The sequence below is a fragment of the Hylobates moloch genome, unplaced genomic scaffold, assembly GCF_009828535.3.
Source record: "Hylobates moloch isolate HMO894 unplaced genomic scaffold, HMol_V3 SCAFFOLD_5, whole genome shotgun sequence".
NCBI lineage: Eukaryota > Metazoa > Chordata > Mammalia > Primates > Hylobatidae > Hylobates > Hylobates moloch.
Window position 1 is genome coordinate 73,130,420 of NW_026652280.1, and position 19,959 is coordinate 73,150,378.

The 19,959-nt window shown below is 47.7% G+C and overlaps 1 long non-coding RNA gene across 1 annotated transcript; it reads right to left on the reverse strand.

The window, feature by feature from the left end:
* Positions 1–16,937: 16,937 nt before the first annotated feature.
* LOC131383479 (uncharacterized) lies at positions 16,938–19,526 on the reverse strand. The gene is made up of 3 exons (XR_009213528.1): positions 19,344–19,526; positions 17,623–17,795; positions 16,938–17,469 (listed from the first exon to the last, which is right to left on the reverse strand). It is a non-coding gene; the product is annotated as an uncharacterized LOC131383479 (long non-coding RNA).
* Positions 19,527–19,959: the final 433 nt, after the last annotated feature.

Genomic DNA, 19,959 nt, shown 5'->3' on the forward strand with positions numbered 1-19,959 from the left:
TAGCTCCACTCTACAGTACAAATTTTCTGTCATATCATTTTTAAAAGAGGTTTAGTTGGCTCATGGTTCTGCAGGCTGTAGAGGCAGCAAGTGGCTTCTGCTTCTGGGAGGATCAGGAAGCCTCCCAATCATACCAGAAGGCCAAGTGACAATGAGATGTTCCATATGGCGGGAGTGGGAAGAAGACAGAGAGAGGAAAGATGTGCCACATCCAGTTATACAACCAGATCTCATGAGAACTCACTATCAGGAGATCAGCATCAGGAAGAGTAAACAATGGTGAAGGATCCACCCACACCACCCCCCACTGTTTCCAGGCAGAAGCCTCCTGCAGTGGCAGAACCTCTTGGAGAACCTCTGCTAGGGCAGTGCAGAAGGAAAATATGGGCTTGGAGCCACCGCACAGGAGGCCACCATCCTCCAGGCCACAGATTCATAGACCCACCAACAGCTTGCACTCTCAGAGTGGAAAAGCTACAGGAACTCCACACCAGCCCAGCCCATGAGAGCAGCCATGGGGGCTACACCTTGCAAAGCCACAGGTGCACTGCCCTAGTAGAGACTTTACATGAGCCTCTGCCTCTGCAGCAGGCTACTCCCCCTTCCTACTACCCACCACCCTCTCACCACCCTACTAACAACCTACTCCTCACCCTACCCACCCCTTTTCCTTCCACCCCTGGCCCCCTCCCGTCCATGATTAAATCACCTCCAGCCAGGCCCCACCTCCAACATTAAGGACTACAATTCACATGAGTTTTGGTAAAGAAACACAGCCAAATCATATTATTTGGACCCTGATCCCCCACAGTCTCATGTCCTTCTCACACAGCAAAATATATTCATGCCTTTTCAAAAGTTTCCAAAAGTCTTAACTCATTCCAACATTAACTCAAAGGTAAAAAATTCAACATCTCATCTGAGACAAGTCTACAATATCTTTTGCCTATGAGTCCCTGAATTTAAAAGGATGTTCTTTTCTTTCAAGGTACAATAATGGTACAGGCTTTGGGTAAGCTTTTTCAATCCAAAGGGAAGAAATTTCCCAGGAAAATAACACAAATGGGACCACAGGCCCAATGCAAGTCCAAAACCCAGGAGGCCAGTATCCATTCAATCTCACAGCTCCAAAATCATCAAGAGAACTCACTGTCATGTGAACAGCATTAAGGAGAGAGTGCTTAACCATCTGTGAAGGATCTGCCCCCCCACCCTCATCTTTCACTCCCACCCAAAAAATAATCTCCCCCATTCTCTCCACACCCTTACCTCCAACCCCCATGCTTCTCCATGATTAAATCACCTCCCACCAGGCCCCACCTTTAACATTCCTCATTACAATTCCACATGAGTTTGGTAGGGATGCAGAGCCAAATCATATTATTCTGACCCTGGCCCCCATATCTTATGTTGTTCTCACACTGCAAAATACAATGATGCCTTCTCTACAGTTTCCCAATCTCTTAACTCATTCCAGCATTTACTGAAATATCCAAAGCCCAAAGTCTCTTCTGAGACAAGGCTGCCATATGTTCTACCCTTAGCCTCTGGAATACAAAGCAAGTTAACTACTTCCAAAATACAATGATTGTACATGCATTGGGTAAGTATTCCCAGCCAAAAGGAATAAATTTGCCAGAAAGAAGCACAAAACACAGTTGGGACTTACAGACACCATACAAGTCAAAAACCCAGGCCAGTCATTGAATCCTACAGCTCCAAATCATTTTTTTTTTAATCCAGATCCCACATCCAGAGCACAAGGATATGAGGCCTGGGCTCCCAAGACCTTGGGCAGGTCTGCACCTGTGACTTTGCAGGGTCTAACCTCCACAGTTGCCCTCATGGGCTGGGCTGGTGCTGAGTATCTATAGCTTTTCCACAATGAGGGTGCAAGCTGCTAGTGAGTCTATGAATCTGGCATTTGCAGGATGGTGCCTCCCTGTATGGGGTTCCAACGCTATATGTTCCTTCTGTACTGCCCTAGTAAAGGAGGCTCTGCCTCTTGGAAAATTTTGACCTGGACACCCAGGTTTTTCCATACATACTCTGGAGTCCAGACAAAGGATCCCCAGCCTCTAGTTTTGTGCTCTGTGCACCTGCTGGCTTAACACTATGTGGAAGCCACCAAGGCTTGCAGCTTGCACCCTCTGAAGCAGTGACCCAAGCTGTACATGTGCATCTTTCAGCCATGGCTGGAACTGGAGCTTCAGAAATGCAGCCAGCAGTGTCCTGAGGATGGACATAGCAGCGGGGCCACGGGGCTGGAGAAGGAAACCATTCCTTTCTCCCAGGCCTCATGGCCTGTGATAGCAAGGGCTGCTGCAAAAGTCTCTGAAATGCCTTCAAGGCCTTTTTAACATTGTATTGGCTATTAGCACTGAACTCCATTTTATGCACATTTCTGGAGGCTTTTTGAACTTTCCCACTGATAATCAGCTTTTCTTTTTGACCACTTGGCCAGGCTGCAAATTTTCCAAACTTTACAGCTCTCCTTCTCATTTAAATATAAGTTTCATCTTGAGGTCATTTCTTTGGTCACATATAGGACCACAGGCTGATCGACACAGACTGGACACCTCTTGAGCTTTGCTGCCTAAAATTTCATTCCACCAAATACACTCTAAATTATCACCCTGATGTTCAAAATTTCACAGGTCTCCAGGTTAGGGGCATCATGCAGCAACATTCTTTGCTAAGGAAAAAACAAAAGTGACCTTGGCTCCTGTTTCCAGCAAGCTCCTCATTTTCATGTGGGACCTTCTAAGCCTGGTGATCACTGTCCATCCTTCTGTCACCTTTTTAATTATAACTATTTAACAAGTCTCTACACTGATTCAAACTTTTCCTCATCTTCCTGTCTTCTTCCAAGACCTCCAAACTCTCCAACCTCTGACCATTACACACTTCTCAACCTGCTTCTACATTTTCAGATACCTGTGTCATAGCCTGGCAATGTGGTAAAAGAAGAAAAGTCCATTTCAGAAGAAAAATTAATGCAGGCTTCACATATTTTCCTGAAAAGAAGCTGAGTGCTGATTGCCATAACAATAGGGAAAAGGCCTTGAAGGCATTTCATAGCTATACTTTATAGCATTAATTTTCTGTATAATCAGAAAGAAAAGAGGTTGAACTGGCTCATGGTTCTGCAAGCTTTAAATAAATCATAGAGGCTTCTGCTTCTGGGAGGACTCAGGAAGTCTCCCAATCATACCAGAAGACCAAGCAGCAATGGGATGTTTTATATGGCAGAAGCAGAAGCAAGACAGAGAGAGGAAAAAGGTGCCACACGTTGTATAACCCTGTTATACAACCAGATTTCCTGAGAACTCACTATCACAAGGTCAGTATCAAGAAGATGTTGCTTAACCATTGGTGAAAGATCTGCCCCCTACCACCGACACCTCTCACTGTTTCCAGGCAGAGGCCCGAGGCAGAGGCAGAGCCTCTTGGAAAACGTCTACTAGGGCAGAGCAGAAAAAATATATGGGCTTGGAGGCCCCACGCAGGAGGTTTCCATCCTCAGACCCCAGATTCATAGACCCACCAACAGCTTGCACTCTCAGTGTGGAAAAGCTACAGGCACTCCACACCAGCCCAGCCCACGAGGGCAGCCATGGGGGCTAAAGCCTGCAAAGCCACGGGTGCACTGCCCTGGTAGAGGTTTTCCATGAGCCTCTGCCTCTGCAACAGGCTACTCCCCCTTTCTACAGCCCACCACCCTCTCACCACCCTACTGCCAGCCTACTCCTCCCCAGCCTACCCATTTGTTTTCCCTTCCACCCCTACCAACTTCCCATTTGTGGTTAAATCATCCCCACCAGGCCCCACCTACAACAGTCAGGAATACAATTCCCCATGAGTTTTTGTAGGGAAACACAGCCAAACCATATTATTCTGACCCTGACACCCCCACATCTCATGTCCTTCTCACACAGAAAAATACAAACATGCCTTTTCAAAAGTTTCCAAAAATCTTAACTAATTCCAGCAGTAACTCAAGTGTAGTAAGTTCAAGTCTCATCCAAGACAAGACTGCAATCCCTTCTGCCTATGACTCCCTGAATGTAAAAGACAATTCTTTTCTTTCAAGTTACAGTGATGGCACAGGCACTGGGTAAGCTTTCTCAAACCAAAGGGAAGATTTTCCCAGAAAAATAACACAAATGGGACACAGGCACATTGTGAGTGCAAAACCCAGCAGGACAGCACTCATTTATCATGAGAACTCACTATCACACAGACTGCATTAAGGAGATAGTATTTCACCATTTGTGAAGGATCTGCCACCCATCCCCATGTTTCACCTCCACCCATACCATGAACCCCCATTCTCCCCCATCCACCCTCCAACCCCCATTCTCTACCATGATTAAATCACCTTCTACCAAGCCCCACATTTAACATTCCCCATTACAGTTCCACATGAGTTTTGGTGGGGACACAGAGCCAAATCATATTATTCTCCCTTTGGCCCCCCAGTCTCACATCCTTCTCATACTGCAAAATACAATGATGCATTCTCTACAGTCCGCCAATGTCTGAACTCATTCCAGCATTTACTCAAATGTCCATTTGTGAAGGATCCACCCCACGCCCCTGCCTTTCACTCCCAACCCTCCCCACCCCTAATCCCCCCAACCCTCCCCGCCTCCCCCCAGCCATCCAACCTCCACTCTCCATCATGATTAAATCACCTTCCACCAGCCCCCACCTTTAACATTTCCCATTAACATTCCACATGAGTTTTGGGAGAGACACAGAGCCAAAACATTATTCTGTCCCTGGTCCCCCAAAGTTCATGTCTTTCTCACATTGCAAAATGCAATGATGCCTTCCCTAGAGTCCCCCAAATCTTAACTCATCCCAGCAGTTACTCAAATGTCCAAAGCCCAAAGTCTCTTCTGAGACAAGGCTGCCATACCTTCTGGCCTGAGCCTCTGAAATACAAAGCAAGTTAACCACTTCCAAGGTACAATGATTGTACAGGCATTGGGAAAGCATTCCAAGCCAAAAAGAAGAAATTTGCCAGAATGAAGCACAAAACACAGATGGAACTTACAAATTCCCTGCAAGTCAAAAACCCAGCGGGCCAGTCATTCCATCATACAGCTCCAAATCATCTTTTTGGAATCTATATCCACATCCAGAGCACAGGGTGGTGTGATGGCTGGGATCCCAAGGTCTTGGGCAGCTCTGCACCTGTGGCATTGCAGAATCTTCCCCCTACAGCTGCCCTCATTGGCTAGGCTGGTGTTGAGTGCCTGTAGCTTTTCAACACTAAGGGTGCAAGCAGCTGGTGGGTCTATGAAACTGAGGTCTGGAAAATGGTGCCTCCCTGTGTGGGGACTCCAACCCTATATTTTCCTTGTGTACTGTCTGAGTAGAGGTTTACCATGAGGCTCTGCCTCTTGGAAAACTTCTGGCTAGACACTCAGGCTTTCTGATATATCCTCTGGAGTCCAGACGATGGCTCTGAAGCTTCTAGTCCTGTGCTTTATGCACCTGCTGGCTTAACACTATGTGGAAGCCACCAAGGCTTGGAGCTTGCATCCTCTGAAGCAGTGACACAAGCTGTACCTTTGCATATTTCATCCATGGCTGGAGCTGGAGATGGAGGTGCAGGGATGCAGGCAGCACTGTCCTGAGGCTGCACTCAGCAGTGGAGCCATGGGGCTGGGCCAGGAAACTATTCTTTTCTCCTAAACCCCAGGGCCAGTGACAGCAAGGGCTGCTACAAAGGTCTCTGAAATGCCTTCAAGGCCTTTTTCCCATTGTCTTGAATTATTAGTACTGGGCTCCTTTTTATGCAAATATCCGAAGCCTTCTTGATTTTCCCCCTGAAAATCAGCTTTTCTTTTTGACCACTTGTCCAGATTACAAATTTTCCAAATGTTTAAGCTCTGCTTCTCATTTAAATATAAGTTCCAACTTATGGTCATTTCTTTGATCACACATAGGTGCACAGGCTGTTGGACGTAGGCAGGACAACTCTTGAGCTTTGCTGCTTAGAAGTTCATTCCACCAGATACACCCTAAATCATCACCCTCAAGTTCAGTTTCACAGATCTCCCGGGAAGGGTCACTGTGTAGCCAATTACTTTGCTAAGGCAAAACAAAAAAACCTTGGCTCCTTTTCCCAGTAAGTTCCTCATTTTCATCTGAGACCTTACAAGCCTGGCCTTCACTGTCCATCCTTCTCTCAGCCTTTTAATCACAACTATTTAACACGTCTCTGCAATGGTCCAAACTTTCCCTCATCTTCCTGTCTCCTTCCAAGCTCTCCAAACTCTCCAACCTCTGGCCATTACCCAATTTGGAACCTGCTTCTACACTGTCAGCTATCTTTTTTGCAGCCTGGCAATGTGGTAAAAGAAGAAAAGTCCATTATCGGGGGAAACATCAAGATGGCCTCCAATATTTGCATTGAAAAAAGCTCAGTGCTAATAGCCAAGAGATTGGGGAAAATACCTAGAAGTCATTTCATAACTTCACTTCACAGCATTGATTTTCTGTATCTACATAAAGAAAAGAGGTCTAATTCACTCACAGTTCTTCAGGCTGTAAAGAAAGCATAGTTGTTTCTGCTTGTAGGAGGACTCAGGAAGCCTCCCAATTATACCAGAAGGCCAAGTGGCAATGAAATGTTTCATACGGCAGGAGTAGAAGTAAGACAGAGAGAGGAAAGAGGTGTGACATCCTGTTATACAACTAGATCTCATGAGAGCTCACTATCAGGAGATCAGCATCAAGAAGATGGTGCTTAACTGTTGGTGAAGGATCCACCCATCACCCCATATCCACCACCCACTGTTTCCAAGCAGAAGCCTGAGGCAGAGGCAGATCCTCTTGGAAAACCTCTACTAGGGCAGTGCAGAAAGAAAATATGGGCTTGGAGCCCCCACGCCACCATCCTCCAGACCCAAGAGTCATGGACCCACCAACAGCTCACACACCCAGTATGGAAAAGCTACAGGCACTCAACACCAGCACAGCCCATGGTAGCAGCTGCAGGTGCTAAACCCTGCAAAGCTACAGGTGCACTGCCTTAGTAGAGGTTTTCCATGAGCCTCTGCCTCTGTGGCAGGCTACTCCCCTCCTGCTACACACCACCCTACAGCCAGGCTACTCCTCCCCACTTTACCCACCTGTTTTTACTTCCAACCCCACCCCTCTCCCATGCATGAATAAATCACCTCCCACCAGGCCCCACCTGCAACATTCGGGATTACAATTACATGTGAGTTTAGGTAGGGACACACAGCTAAACCATATTGTTCTGACCCTGATCCCCCAAATATCATATCCTTCTCACAGAATAAAATACAATCATGCCTTTTCAAAAGTTGTCAAAAGTCTTAAGTCATTTCAGCATTAACTCAAATGTAAAAAGTTCAACGTCTCACCTGAGAAAAGGCTACAGTCCCTTTTGCCTATAAGTCCCTGAATTTAAAAGGGAGTTCTTTTCTTTCAATGTACAATGATGATACAGGCATTGGGTAAGTTTTCTCAATCCAAAAGGTAGAGGTTTGCCAGGAAAATAACACAAATGGGATCACAGGGCCAATGCAAGTCCAAAACCCAGGAGGCCAGTATCCATTCAATCTCACAGCTCCAAAACCATCATGAGAACTCACCATCATGAGGAAAGGATTAAGGAGATGGTGTTTAACCATTTGTGAGGGATCCTCCCCCACCCCCACTTTTCACCCCTCACCCCCACCATAATCCACCCATTCTCCCCAATCTCCACATTCCAACACCCAGTGCCCTCCATGATTAAATCACCTTCCACCTGGCCCCACTTTTAACATTTCTGATTACAATTCCACATGTGTCCATAGGGACACACAGCTGAATCTTATTATTCTGTCCCTGCCTCCCCAAATCTCATGTCCTTCTTACTTTGCAAAATACAGTGATGCCTTACTTACCATTCCCCAAGCCACAATGCTTTTTTTTTTACAGCCTGCAGAACCATGAGCCAATTAAACCCCTTTTTGTTATGATCATACAGAAAATTAGTACTGTGAAGTGAAGCTATGAAATGCCTTCAATGACTTTTCCCCATCATCTTGGCTAAGACCCCAAGGTCTTAACTCATTGCAGCATTTACTCAAATGTCTGAAGCCCAAAGTCTCATCTGAGACAAAGCTGCAGTCCCTTCCGCCCCTGAGCCTCTGAAATACAAAGCAAGTTAACTACTTCCAAGGTACAATGATTGTCCAGGCACTGAGTAAGAATTCCCACCCAAAAGGAAGATTTTTGCCAGAGAGAAGAACAAGACACAAATGGGACTTACAGGTCCCATGAAAATCCAAAACCCAGCAGGCCAGTTATTCAAACCTACAGCCCCAAAGTCATCCTTTTTTAATCCTTGTGCCACATCCAGGGCACAACGGCATGAGGGCTGGGCTCCCAAGACCTTGGGCAGGTCTGCACCTGTGGCTTTGCAGTGTTCAGTCCCCACAGCTGCCTTCATGGGCTGTGCTGGTGTTGAGTGCCTGTAGTTTTTACCCACAGAGGGTACAAAGCTCTTGGTGGGTCTATGAATTGGTGTCTGTATGATGCTGGCCTCCAGTGTGGGGGTTCCAACCCCGTATTTTCCTTCTGCATTGCCCTAGTAGAGGTTTCCCAGGAGGCTCTGCTTTTTTGGCAGCCTTCTGTCTGGACACCCAGGCATTTTCATACATCTTCCGAAATCTATATGAAGGCTCTGAAGCCTCTGGGCTAGTGCTCTATGGACTCGCTGGCTTAACACTATGTGGAAGCCATGAAGCCTTATAGCTTGCACCCTCCGAAGCAGTGATGCAATCTGTACCTGTGCCTGTTTCAGCCAAGGTCGGAGCAGGAGCTGGGGCTGCCAGGATGCAGACAGCAGTGTCCTGAGGCTGCACACAGCACCAGGGCCATGGGGCTGGCCCAGGAAACCATTCTTCTCTCCTAGGCCCCAGGGCCTGTGACAGGAAGGGCTGCTGCAAACATCTCTGAAATGCCTCCAAGGCTTTTTCCCCCATTGTCTTGGCTATTAGCACTGGCCTCCATTTTATGCAAATTTCTGGAGCCTTCATGAATTTTCCCCCGAAAATCAGCTTTTCTTTTTGACCACTTGGCCAGGCTGCAAATGTTCCAAACTTTTGAGCTCTGCTTGTCATTTAAATGTAAGTTCCAACTGGAGGTCATTTCCTCGGTCACACATAACCTCGGTCACACATAAGAGCACAGGCTGTTTGATGCAGACAGGACCCCCCTTGTGCTATGCTGCCTAGAAGTTCATTCCATCAGATATGCACTGAATCATCACCCTCAAGTTCAAAGTTTCACAGATCTTGAGGGCAAGGTTGCCCTGCAGCCATGTTCTTTGCTACAGCAAAACAAAAGTAACCTTGGCTCCTTTTCCCAGTAATTTCCTCATTTTCATCTGAGACCTTGTAAGCCTGGCCTTCACTGTCCATCCTTCTCCCAGCCTTTTAATCACAACTATTTAACAAGTGCCGACAATGGTCCAAAATTTCCTTCACCTTCCTGTCTTCTTTCAAGCTCTCCAAACCCTCCAACCTCTGGGTGTTACCCACCTCTGAACCTGCTTTACATTTTCAGCTATCTTTGTTGCAGCCTGGCAATGTAGAAGAAAAAGAAGTCTATTTTCAGTGGGGAACTTCAAGAAGGTTTCAGATATTTGCATTAAAAAGGAGTCCAGTGCTAATAGCCAAGACAATGGGGAAATGTCGTTGAAGATATTTCATAGCTCCACTTCGCAGTACTTTATTTTCTGTATGATCATAATAAAAAGAGATTTAATTGGCTCATGGCTCTGCAGGCTGTAAAGAAAGCATAGTGGCTTCTGCTTCTGGGAGGACTCAGGAAGCCTCCCAATCATACCAGTAGGAAAACAGCAATGAAATGTTTCATACGGCAGGAGTAGGAGCAAAGCTGAGAGAGGAAAGAGGTGCCACACCGTTATATAACCAGATCTCATGAGAACTCACTATCACTAGGTCAGCATCAAGAAGATGGTGCTTAACCATTGGTGAAGCATCCGCCCCCCCAACACAGCTCCACCCCCTACTGTTCCAGACAGAAGCCTGCTGCAGAGGCAGAGGCTCTTAGAAATCCTGTACTATGGCAGTGCAGAAGGAAAACGAGGTCTTTGAGTGGCTATGCAGGAGGACACCATCCTCTAGACCCCAGATTCATAGACCTATCAACAGTTCACACCCTCAGTATGGAAAAGTGATAGGCACTCAACACCAGCCCAGCCCATGAGAGCAGCCATGGGGCCAAAGCCTGCAAAGCCACAGGCGACTGCCCTGGTAGAGGTTTTCCATGAGCCTCTGTCTCTGCAGCAGGTTACTCCCCCTTCCTACTACCCACCACCCTCCCACCACCCTACAGCCAGCCTACTCTTCCCCACCCTACCCACCCCTTTTTTCTTCCACCCCTACCCCTCCCATCCATGATTAAATAATCTCCCACCAGGCCCCACCTCCAACATTTGGGATTACAATTCCACATGAGTTTTTCCAGGGGCACACAGCCAAATCATATTATGCTGACCTTGACCCCCAAAATCTCATATCCTTCTCACAGAATATAATACAATCGTGCCTTTTCAAAAGTTTCCAAAAGCCTTAACTCATTCCTGCATTAACTGAAACATAAAAAGTTCCAAGTCTCATCTGAGACAAGGCTACAGTCTCTTCTGCCTATGAGTCCCTGAAGTTAAAAGGGTGTTTGTTTCTTTCAAGGTACAATATTGGGTAAGCTTTCTCAATCCATAGGGAAGAAATTTCCAAGAAAAATAACACAAATGGAACCACAGGCCCAATGGACATCCAAAATCCAGTAGGTCAGTGTTCATTCAATCTCACAGCTCCAAAATCATGAAGAGAACTCACTATCAGAAGGACAGCATTAAAGAGATGGTGTTTAACCATTTGTGAAGGATCCACCCCCAACCCTGCCTTTCACCCCCAACCCCACCACAATCCCCTCCAACCTACCCCAGCCCCCAATCCCCTCCAACCTTCCCCACCCCCCAATCCCCCCAAACCTCCCCGCCCCGCCAACCATCCAACCTCCACTCTCCACCATGATTAAATCACCTTCCACCAGCCCCCACCTTTAACATTTCTCATTAACATTCCACATGAGCTTTGGTAGAGACAGAGAGCCAAAACCTATTATTCTGTCCCTGGTCCCCCAAAGTTCATGTCTTTCTCACATTGCAAAATGCAATGATGCCTTCCCTAGAGTCTCTCAAATCTTAACTCATTCCAGCATTTACTCAAATGCCCAAAGCCCAGAGTCTTATCTGAGACAAGTCTACAGTCCCTTCTGCCCATGAGCCACTGAATTATAAAGCAGGTTTACTACTTCCAAGGTACAATGATTGCACAGGCAATGGGTAAGCATTCCCAGCCAACAGAAAAAAAAAATTGCTAGAAAGAAGCACAAAACACAGATGGGACTCATAGGATACATAAATGTCCAAAACCCAGCAGGCCAGTCACTCAATCCTACAGCTCCAAAATCATCATTTTTGAATCGTTGTCCCACATCCATGGCACAGGGCTATGAGGGCTGAGCTCCCAAGGCCTTGGGCAGATCTGCACATGTGGCTTTGCAGTGTTCAGCCTCTGCGGCTGTCTCTCATAGACAGGGCTGTTGTTGAGTGCCCATAGCTTTTCCACACTGAGGGTGCAAGCTGTTTGTGGGTCTATGAATCTGGGATTTAGAGAATGATGCCTCCCTGTGTGGGGGCTTCAACTCCATAGGTCCCTTCTTTGCTCCCCTAGTAGAGGTTCCCCATGAGACTCTGCCTCTTGGAAAAGTTTCTTCCTGAACATCCAGGATTTTCTGTACATCTTCTGGAGTCTAGATGGGAGCTCCCAAGCCTCTAGTCTCTTTCTCTGTGCACCTACTGGCTTAACACCATATGGAAACTATCAAGGCTTTGAGCCGCCTCTGAAGCAATGACCCAAGCTGTACCTGTGCATCTTTCAGCCATGGCTGGTGCTGGAGCTGCAGGGATGCAGGCAGCAGTGTCCTGTGGTTGGGCACAGCAGCAGGGCCATGGGACTGGCCTAGGAAACCATTCTTCTCTGCTAGGCCCTAGGGCCTGTGACAGCAACAACTGCGGCAGACATCTCTAAAATACCTTCAAGGCCGGTTTCCCACTGTCTTGGCTATTTGCACTAGGTTCCTTTTTATGCAAATACCCTAAGCCTTCTTGAATTTTCCCCCTCAAAATTGGCTTTTCTTTTTGACTACTTGGCCAGGCTCCAAATTTTCCAAACTTTAGATCTCCACTTGAAGTTCCAACTTGAAGTCATTTCTTAGGTCACCCATAAGAACACGGGCTGTTCAATGCAAACAGGACACCTCTTGTGCTATGCTGCCTAGATGTTCATTTCACCAGATACATCCTAAATCATCACCCCCGAGTTCATAGTTTTACAGATCTCCAGGGCATGGTCCCCATGCAGCCAGGTCCTTTGCTAAGGCCAATCAAATGTAATCTTGGCTCCTGTTCATAGGAAATTCCTCATTTTCATCTGAGACCTTTTAAGTCTGGACTTCAGTGTTTATCCTTTTGTCAGCCTTCTGATCACAAGTATTTAACAATTCTCTATAGTGGTCCAATATTTTCCTCATCTTGCTGTCTTCTAAGCTTTCCCAACTCTTCTGACCTCTGTCTTTTACCTACTTCTGAACCTGGTTCTACATTGTCAGCTATCTTTATCACAGCCTGGCAATGTGGTAAAACAAAAAAGTCCATTTTCAGGGGGAAAATTCACGAAGGCTTCAGATATTTGCATGAAAAGAGGCTGAGTACTGGTTGCCAAGACAAAGGGGAAAGGGCCTTGAAGGCATTTCATGGCTCTACTTCATAGCACTAATTTTCTGTATGATCATAAAGAAAAGAGGTTTAATTGGCTCATGGTTCAGCAGGCTGTAAAGGAAGCATAGTGGCTTCTGCTTCTGGGAGGATCAGATCAGGAAGCCTCCCAATCATACCAGAAGGCCAAGGGGCAATGAGATGTTTCAAATGGCAGGAGTAGAAGCAAGACAGAGAGGAAAGAGGTGCCACACCCTGTTATATAACCAGATCTCATGGGAAAACACTATCATGAGGACAGCATCAAGACGATGCTGCCTAAGCATTGGTGAAGGATCTGCCTCCCACCCCCACCTCCCACTGTTTCCAGGCAGAAGCCTGCTGCAGATGAAGAGTTCTTGGGAAACCTGTACTAGGGCAGTGCAGAAGGAAAATATGGACTTGGAGCCCCCACGCAGGGGGCCACCACCCTCCAGACCCCAGATTCATAGACCCACCAACAGCTTGCACCCTCCGTGTGGAAAAGCTACAGGCACTCAACACTAGTCCAGTCCATGAGAGCAGCCATGGGGGCTCAAACCTGCAAAGCCACAGGTGCACTTCCCTAGTAAGGATTTTCTATGAGGCTCTGCCTCTGCAGCAGGCTAATCCTCCTTCCTACTACCCACCACCCTCCCACCACCATACAGCCAGTCTACTCCTTCCCACCCTACCCACCCCTTTTTCCTTCCACACCCACCCCTGCCATCCATGATTAAATCACTCCCTCCCACTCCGTCTCATACTCTAATCCCTCCAAACCCTTCCAATCTTTGTTTGCTACCCACTACTGAGCCTGCTTCTACTTTTTCAGATATCTGTATAGCAGGTTGCCTATGTAGCAATAATAAAAATCCAATTTAAGGGGAAACATTCAAGATTTCAGAAATTTGCATATAAAGAAGCACTGTGCTAATAGCCAAGACAAAGGAAAAAAGGCCTTGAAGACATTTCACAGCTCCTCTCTGCAGTTCTAATTTTCTGTATTATTGTGGATAAAAGAGGTGTAATTGACTCATGGTTCTGCAAGCTGTGAAGGAAGCATAGTGTCTTCTGTTTCTGGGAGGAATCAGGAAGCCTCCTCATTATATCAGAAAGCCAAGGGACAATGAGGTGTCTCCAAAAGCAGGAGTAGGAGGAAGACAGAGGGAGGAAAGAGGTTCCACAGCCTGTTAAACAACCAGATCTCATGAGAACTCACTCACTATCAGGAGGACAGCATCAAGGTGATGGTCCTATATCATTCGTGAAGGATCTACCTGCACCATTTTATGACTAAATGTTTTTCCACCTAGGCCCCGCCTCTAACATTACAGAATATAATTCCACATGAGTTTTGGTAGGGACATAGAGAAAAACCGTATTATTCTGTCCCTGACCCCATGAATCTCATGTCCTTCTCACATTGCAAAATACAATCATGCCTTGCCAGCAGCCTCCTAAAGTCTTAACTCATTTCAGCATGAACTCAGAGTTACAAAGTCCAAAGTCTCATCTGGGTCAAGGCTACAGTTTCTTTTGCCTATGTGTCTCTGAAATAAAAGGCAAGTTCACAGCTTCTAAGGTACAATGATGGTACAGGCATTGTGTAAGCTTTCCATATCCAAAAGGAAGACATTTTCCAGAAAGCTTCTTATTTATATCTGAGACCTCCTCAGCCTGGCCTTCACTGTCCATGTTTCTGTGAGGATGTTTGTCACAACCATTGAACCAGACTCTAAGATGGTCCAAAAGTTTTCTCATCTATCAGTCTTCTTTTGAGCCCTCCAAACTCTTCCAACCTCCGTCCATTACCTGGTTCCAAAGCTGCTTCCACATTTCCAGGTATCTTTATTGCAATGCTCCAGTCCTCATTTGCCATTTTCTGTATGATTTATTTTGAAACAGAGGTTTAATTGGCTCATGGTTCTAAGCACAGTGCTTCTGCTTCTAGGAGGCCTCAGAAATCTTTCAATAATCATGGAAGACAAAGAAAGAATCAGTTGTCTCACATGGCAAGGGGAAAACATGGAGAGTAGGGAGGTGACATAGAGTTTTCAGTGACCAGATCTCATGAGAAGTCACTCATTATTGTGAGGATGGTACAAGAGGATGGTGCTGAACCATTCATGAGAAATTTGCCTTCATAATTCAATCACCTTATACCAGGATCCACCTTCCACATTAGGAAATATAATTCAACATGAGATTCGGTGGGGACACGTATTCAAATTGCATCATCAATCTTTGAATATAAAGACATCCCCAGCAGGCTTTATCCAGCCAACTTCTTTGAGACTCTTTACACGATTTGAGGTCTAGAGCATATACACTAAAATATTCATACTTCAAAAAACAATAAAGTGGTATTATCATTTTTCCAAAAGTTACTGCAGTAGTTTAGGCATTCATAGCATGATGTAGTTCACGTTTGCTACTGTTTCTATTCTATCACCATATTAACTGTTTCCTATACAATTCTATATTCAGCCGGATTTCAGTTGATCACAAAACCATCCTTGTACTAGCTCTTTGCTAGTGTTATTATTCTGCTGTAGAAAGTATCCTTGAACTGGAAACAGTCCACGATCGAGTATCGAGTCATTCAACACTATCAATTCCTGGGTGACTTTTTGAAAAAGTAGTATCCCTTGTTGCAAGAAATGCTGCATCTGTGAGTCCATGTCTCTCACTGCAATTGGATGGAAGTGGTGAATTTCAGCCAAAGTGGCCAAAGAAAACCTGTTCCTGTGATTCTGATATAATCAGCCTCTGCACCTCTGTCTTCCCTTCTGCCACATGTTGCCTGCTGTCCGTGACTTTGGTAAGAGCTTCCTTGTGTACATGGATGATGTCCAGGATGTTGGTCTGGTGTCCCTGAGACAGCACTAACAGGTCCATGGCTGGGTCCAGGTCCTGCCTGGACTGATTGGCAAAGAGCTCACTGAGAGTGTGGAAGGCATCTAAACTGAAGTGGATGGCCTGGTCCAGCTCCAAGGCCTGACTGAGGCTGAAGAAGAACTGGCAGCCTTCTGATGCTCTTTCTTAAAGCCTGTCACCACTCGTTGGCTGTGAAGTTGAGCTGAGTGCCCTGTTGTCCATCTTCTTGGTGAAGCACTTGAAGCCGTCAATCTTGTTCTCCCACTCCTAAAGGTTGAGTGTCACCCTGGGAGTGGGCTCAGGGCCAGGAAGAATCTGGCACTCACCATCTCATCCTTCTCAGCCTTCCTCTTGCCCTGTCTCCAGGCTTTCTCTTCAGTGCTGGTGGGGTACATCAGGAAGTGACAAAAAATGTGGCACTGTGCCTGCACCCAGAAGCTGGCTGTGTCGTTCATCTACCAGATTGGGCCCTTTCTGCCCTTGAACATAGATGCCACTTCACCATAGATGCCTTCCACACTGTCAGTGAGCTCTTTGCCAATCAGCCCAGGCAGGACCTGGACCCAGTCATGGACCTGTTTAGTGCTGTCTCAGGGACACCAGGCCAACATCCTGGACATCATCCACATACCCAAGGAAGCTCTTACCAGAGTCCTCCTCAAGATGGCCTGTGGTCTGCCTCTTGGCACCCGAGAAGCCTACAGTTCTGTAGGAGCCCCGATGCATGGACTGGAGCCCCAAAGGCAGCACACACCCTGTTCCTGAGCCTGCTGCTCATTTCCTCTATGTGGCTCCATTTGCAGCACATTTGTTGCACTGAGGCCTGTGCATGCCAGGCAAAGCCAAGCTGGCTCAAAGAGCAACCAGCCACCTCTGCAAGGGTGTGCCAGGAGCCGGTGGACCAGCCACCAATGTCACTCCCTGCCAGTCAGGGTAAATCAGTTCTTCTGCCCTGGAGGTAGAGCCCCAGCGCCATCTGCTTTTCCTCAGGCCTCCACTCCATCAGCTGTCAGGTGGTGGTCACTCAGGCTGTGGGAACCTGGCCATCCCTGTTTCCTTGAGTGGGGGAGGTTGCTGGCTGCTCCACCTGCTCCTGGCACACCCTTGCAGAGGTGGCTGGTTGCTCTTTGAGCCAGCTTGGTCTTGCTTGGCATGCACAGGCCCCAGGTACTGAGAAGCTGCTCTGAGTGAGCTTGTCTTGGGCCAAATTCTAAGTCTGGCCAGGGCCACAGAAGGCCGAGTCCCCTGGGTGGTAATCCTGGCTGCTGCAGGGAGGCCCATGGTGCCCCTCCCCTCCCAGGGCTCAGGATGAGGTCCGACTAGGACGGGACCTTTTAGGTATGGAACTTTTGCCCCAGGAGGGGGCCTCTGTCACACAGGTTGGGTGAGAAGATGCATGGCATGCTGCTGGCTGCCAGGGCTGTTGGGATGCACGTTCACCCTTCCCTCTAGGGACCTCTAAGTGACCAGCTGCCCCTTTAAGAATGACTTCCCAAGGCTCAGGAGCCATCTGGGGCTGCAGGGCAGCTGGCCGCATGCTGCCCTGGCTTCTTCCATGTTGTGTTGGTCACTAGCCACCAAGGGGTTCAGATGCAGGCACAATGCAGGACAGTTGTCTCTGGACCTGTGTCTTGGTTATCACGGAGCCGGATTGGGCCTGGTGACAGGGCCCTGATCGGGTTGTCCTGGGTGGTCACGGAGGTGATCAGAAAAGATGCAGAATGGAATTGCTGCAAGGATGAATGAGATGACTGTCAGCACAGAACAGGCACCCGGTGAGTGTTCAGAGATTACCCTCAGTAGCTGCCCAGAGGCCAAAACCACCCACCTGATAGTGACTGTCCCCAAGCCAGGAGGAAGAGAAGAGATAAGGTCCCACTCACCTGAGTCTGATCAGTGAGCTGTGTTGAGATGTGCCTCTCATCTAGAAAATGGTGCTTCACGCAGAGCTACTCACAGACACTGCTGTGTGTCTCTAACTGCTCCACAACACAGAGGCGATGGGCACTCAGCAACAGTGACATTGTGGGGTGACACAACCCACCACAACAGGAGCCTGCTTGGGTCAACAGGGCCCAGAGTCAGTGTCCTCTATCCCCTGAACTGACATGTGTGTATGTAATGTGCTTGTGTATGCATGTGTGCCTGTGTGTGTGTGTGTGTGTGTGTGTGTATGTGTGTGTTTGTCTTGCTTCTCTGAACAGGCCTAGCTTCTCCACTCATGGGTGCACCCAGGTCCTCATCACTGTCACCTTAGAGCATTAGAGCCTCTATAGGTGCTCCCCAATCTCTGCCCTCCCCACCCATGGTGGTCCTGGGGATGCAGACAGAGGGGCACTGCATAATGCTGAGAGGGCTGGCACCCTCTCTAGGTGGAACACAGGTCATTTGTAAAGTTGTAGGTCTGCCAAGCAGTATTGGATTCAACACATCTTCTCACTTTCTCTTTCCAGCCACCCTCCAGGGTGCCCTGACTCACCTTCCCTGCAGACGGAGGCAAGGAGGCTCCACAGACAAACCCCCTGCCTGAGGTCAAATAGTGGCCAGCAGGCCAGGTACTGACCAACCGCCCCTGACCAGGTTCCCAGTGATAAGGTCCCTAATGACCACTCCTCCATTGACCAGGTCCCACTGATCAAGTCCCCACTGACCACGTCTTCCTAACCAGGCCCGCACTTCATAGGCCTCATGGGCCAGACCCCACTGACCAATTTTCCACTGACCTGGTCCCCACTGACAAGACCGGGTTCCCACTGACAAGACCACAATTTACCAGGTTGCTGCTCACCCGACCCCCCACTGAACAATTCCCCATGGATGAGTCCCTAGCTGACCGAGCCCTCACTGACCAGGCTCCAAGCCACTAAGGCCCCACAGTGACCAGGCCCCTGGTATACTGTATATGCCCCACCAACCAGTTTTTCATTGTTTACATTCCAACTGATCAGGCCCCACTAATAAGGCCACCACTGACTAGGTCCCCCCACTGACCAGGCTTCCAATGACTAGGTCACCAGGTCCCCACTGATGAGGCCTTTACTGAGGAGGCCACCACTAACCAGGCCCCTGCTGATCAGGTCCCAAATGACTAGGTCCTGATGACCAGGTCATCTCTGACCATGGTCCACTGACCAGGCCCCTGAGCAACGAGGCTCAAAGTCTCATTACAATGTCCCCCTCAGCTCACAGACCCTGCCTCCCTGCATGCATGCCCAGAGGTCAGGCCCTGGGTTTTTTTGGGACTTGGCCTTTCCTCCAAGACACAGGGACAGACAGTTGGCCTCAGGCTCCAGGTTCCGAGCTCCACACTCACCCCAAAGGCCCTCTGCGGCCATCTCAAAGGAGACAGTGAGGTGGCCTGGCACTGCCTGGACACGCCATCTACCCTATTCCTGAGTGTCAGAGTGTGAGGAAGGGAGGGACATTTGGCAGATGAGACACCCTGTGCTGTTGGGTCTCCCAGGGCCCTTCCCACAGAGCCCCAATCTAAAGACACAGCACAGAGGCTATAGGAAGACTAATCCAGAACCTCTGAGGCTGAGCCAGGGACCACATGAGGACTGTCCCCAGACAGCCAGAAGGCCCTATGCTAGTTTCTTGGTACCTCAGTGGATGGCGGCAGCGGTTCTTCTGTTGGGTACCAGTGAGTACACGCTGGGGAGGGCTCGCCTGTGCTTCCTCAGTGGCTCCACCTCTGCTTCTAAAAAAAATTACTCATTCCAGGGCTAGGGCAGAGAAAATACAAGAAGAGCTTAGAACATCTTCTGCCAGAAAGTAAAAAGGTGCTGACAGAGTAATGGAGACAAATCAAAAAGACATAAAGTCAGCTTGGAATGTCTACCACTGGCCTAATCTTGGGGAATTGGAGCATCAGAATCATGAGCTTCCCTTCTCCCTTATTTATTGATTTTATTTCTCCATGTAGAACAAAGAAGACAATAAGAAAATAGTCATCTGGCAACCATCATAGTAATAATTGTTCAAACACAAGTCATCCATGAAATGCTAAATCTAGTGGGTTCTGAGGAGTAACCAGATATTTACAGAGCCTCAAAGTATCTCCATACAAAATACAGTTGAAGTACAAAAAGAAAATCATAACATTAGCATGGACAAATCTGGTAGGTACTTCTTAAGTCTCCTAAGTAATAAAAACTGTAAAATGCAAATAAGGCTTCGATGACCTTTACTAACCTTTACTAAAGTATCAATGATGACTT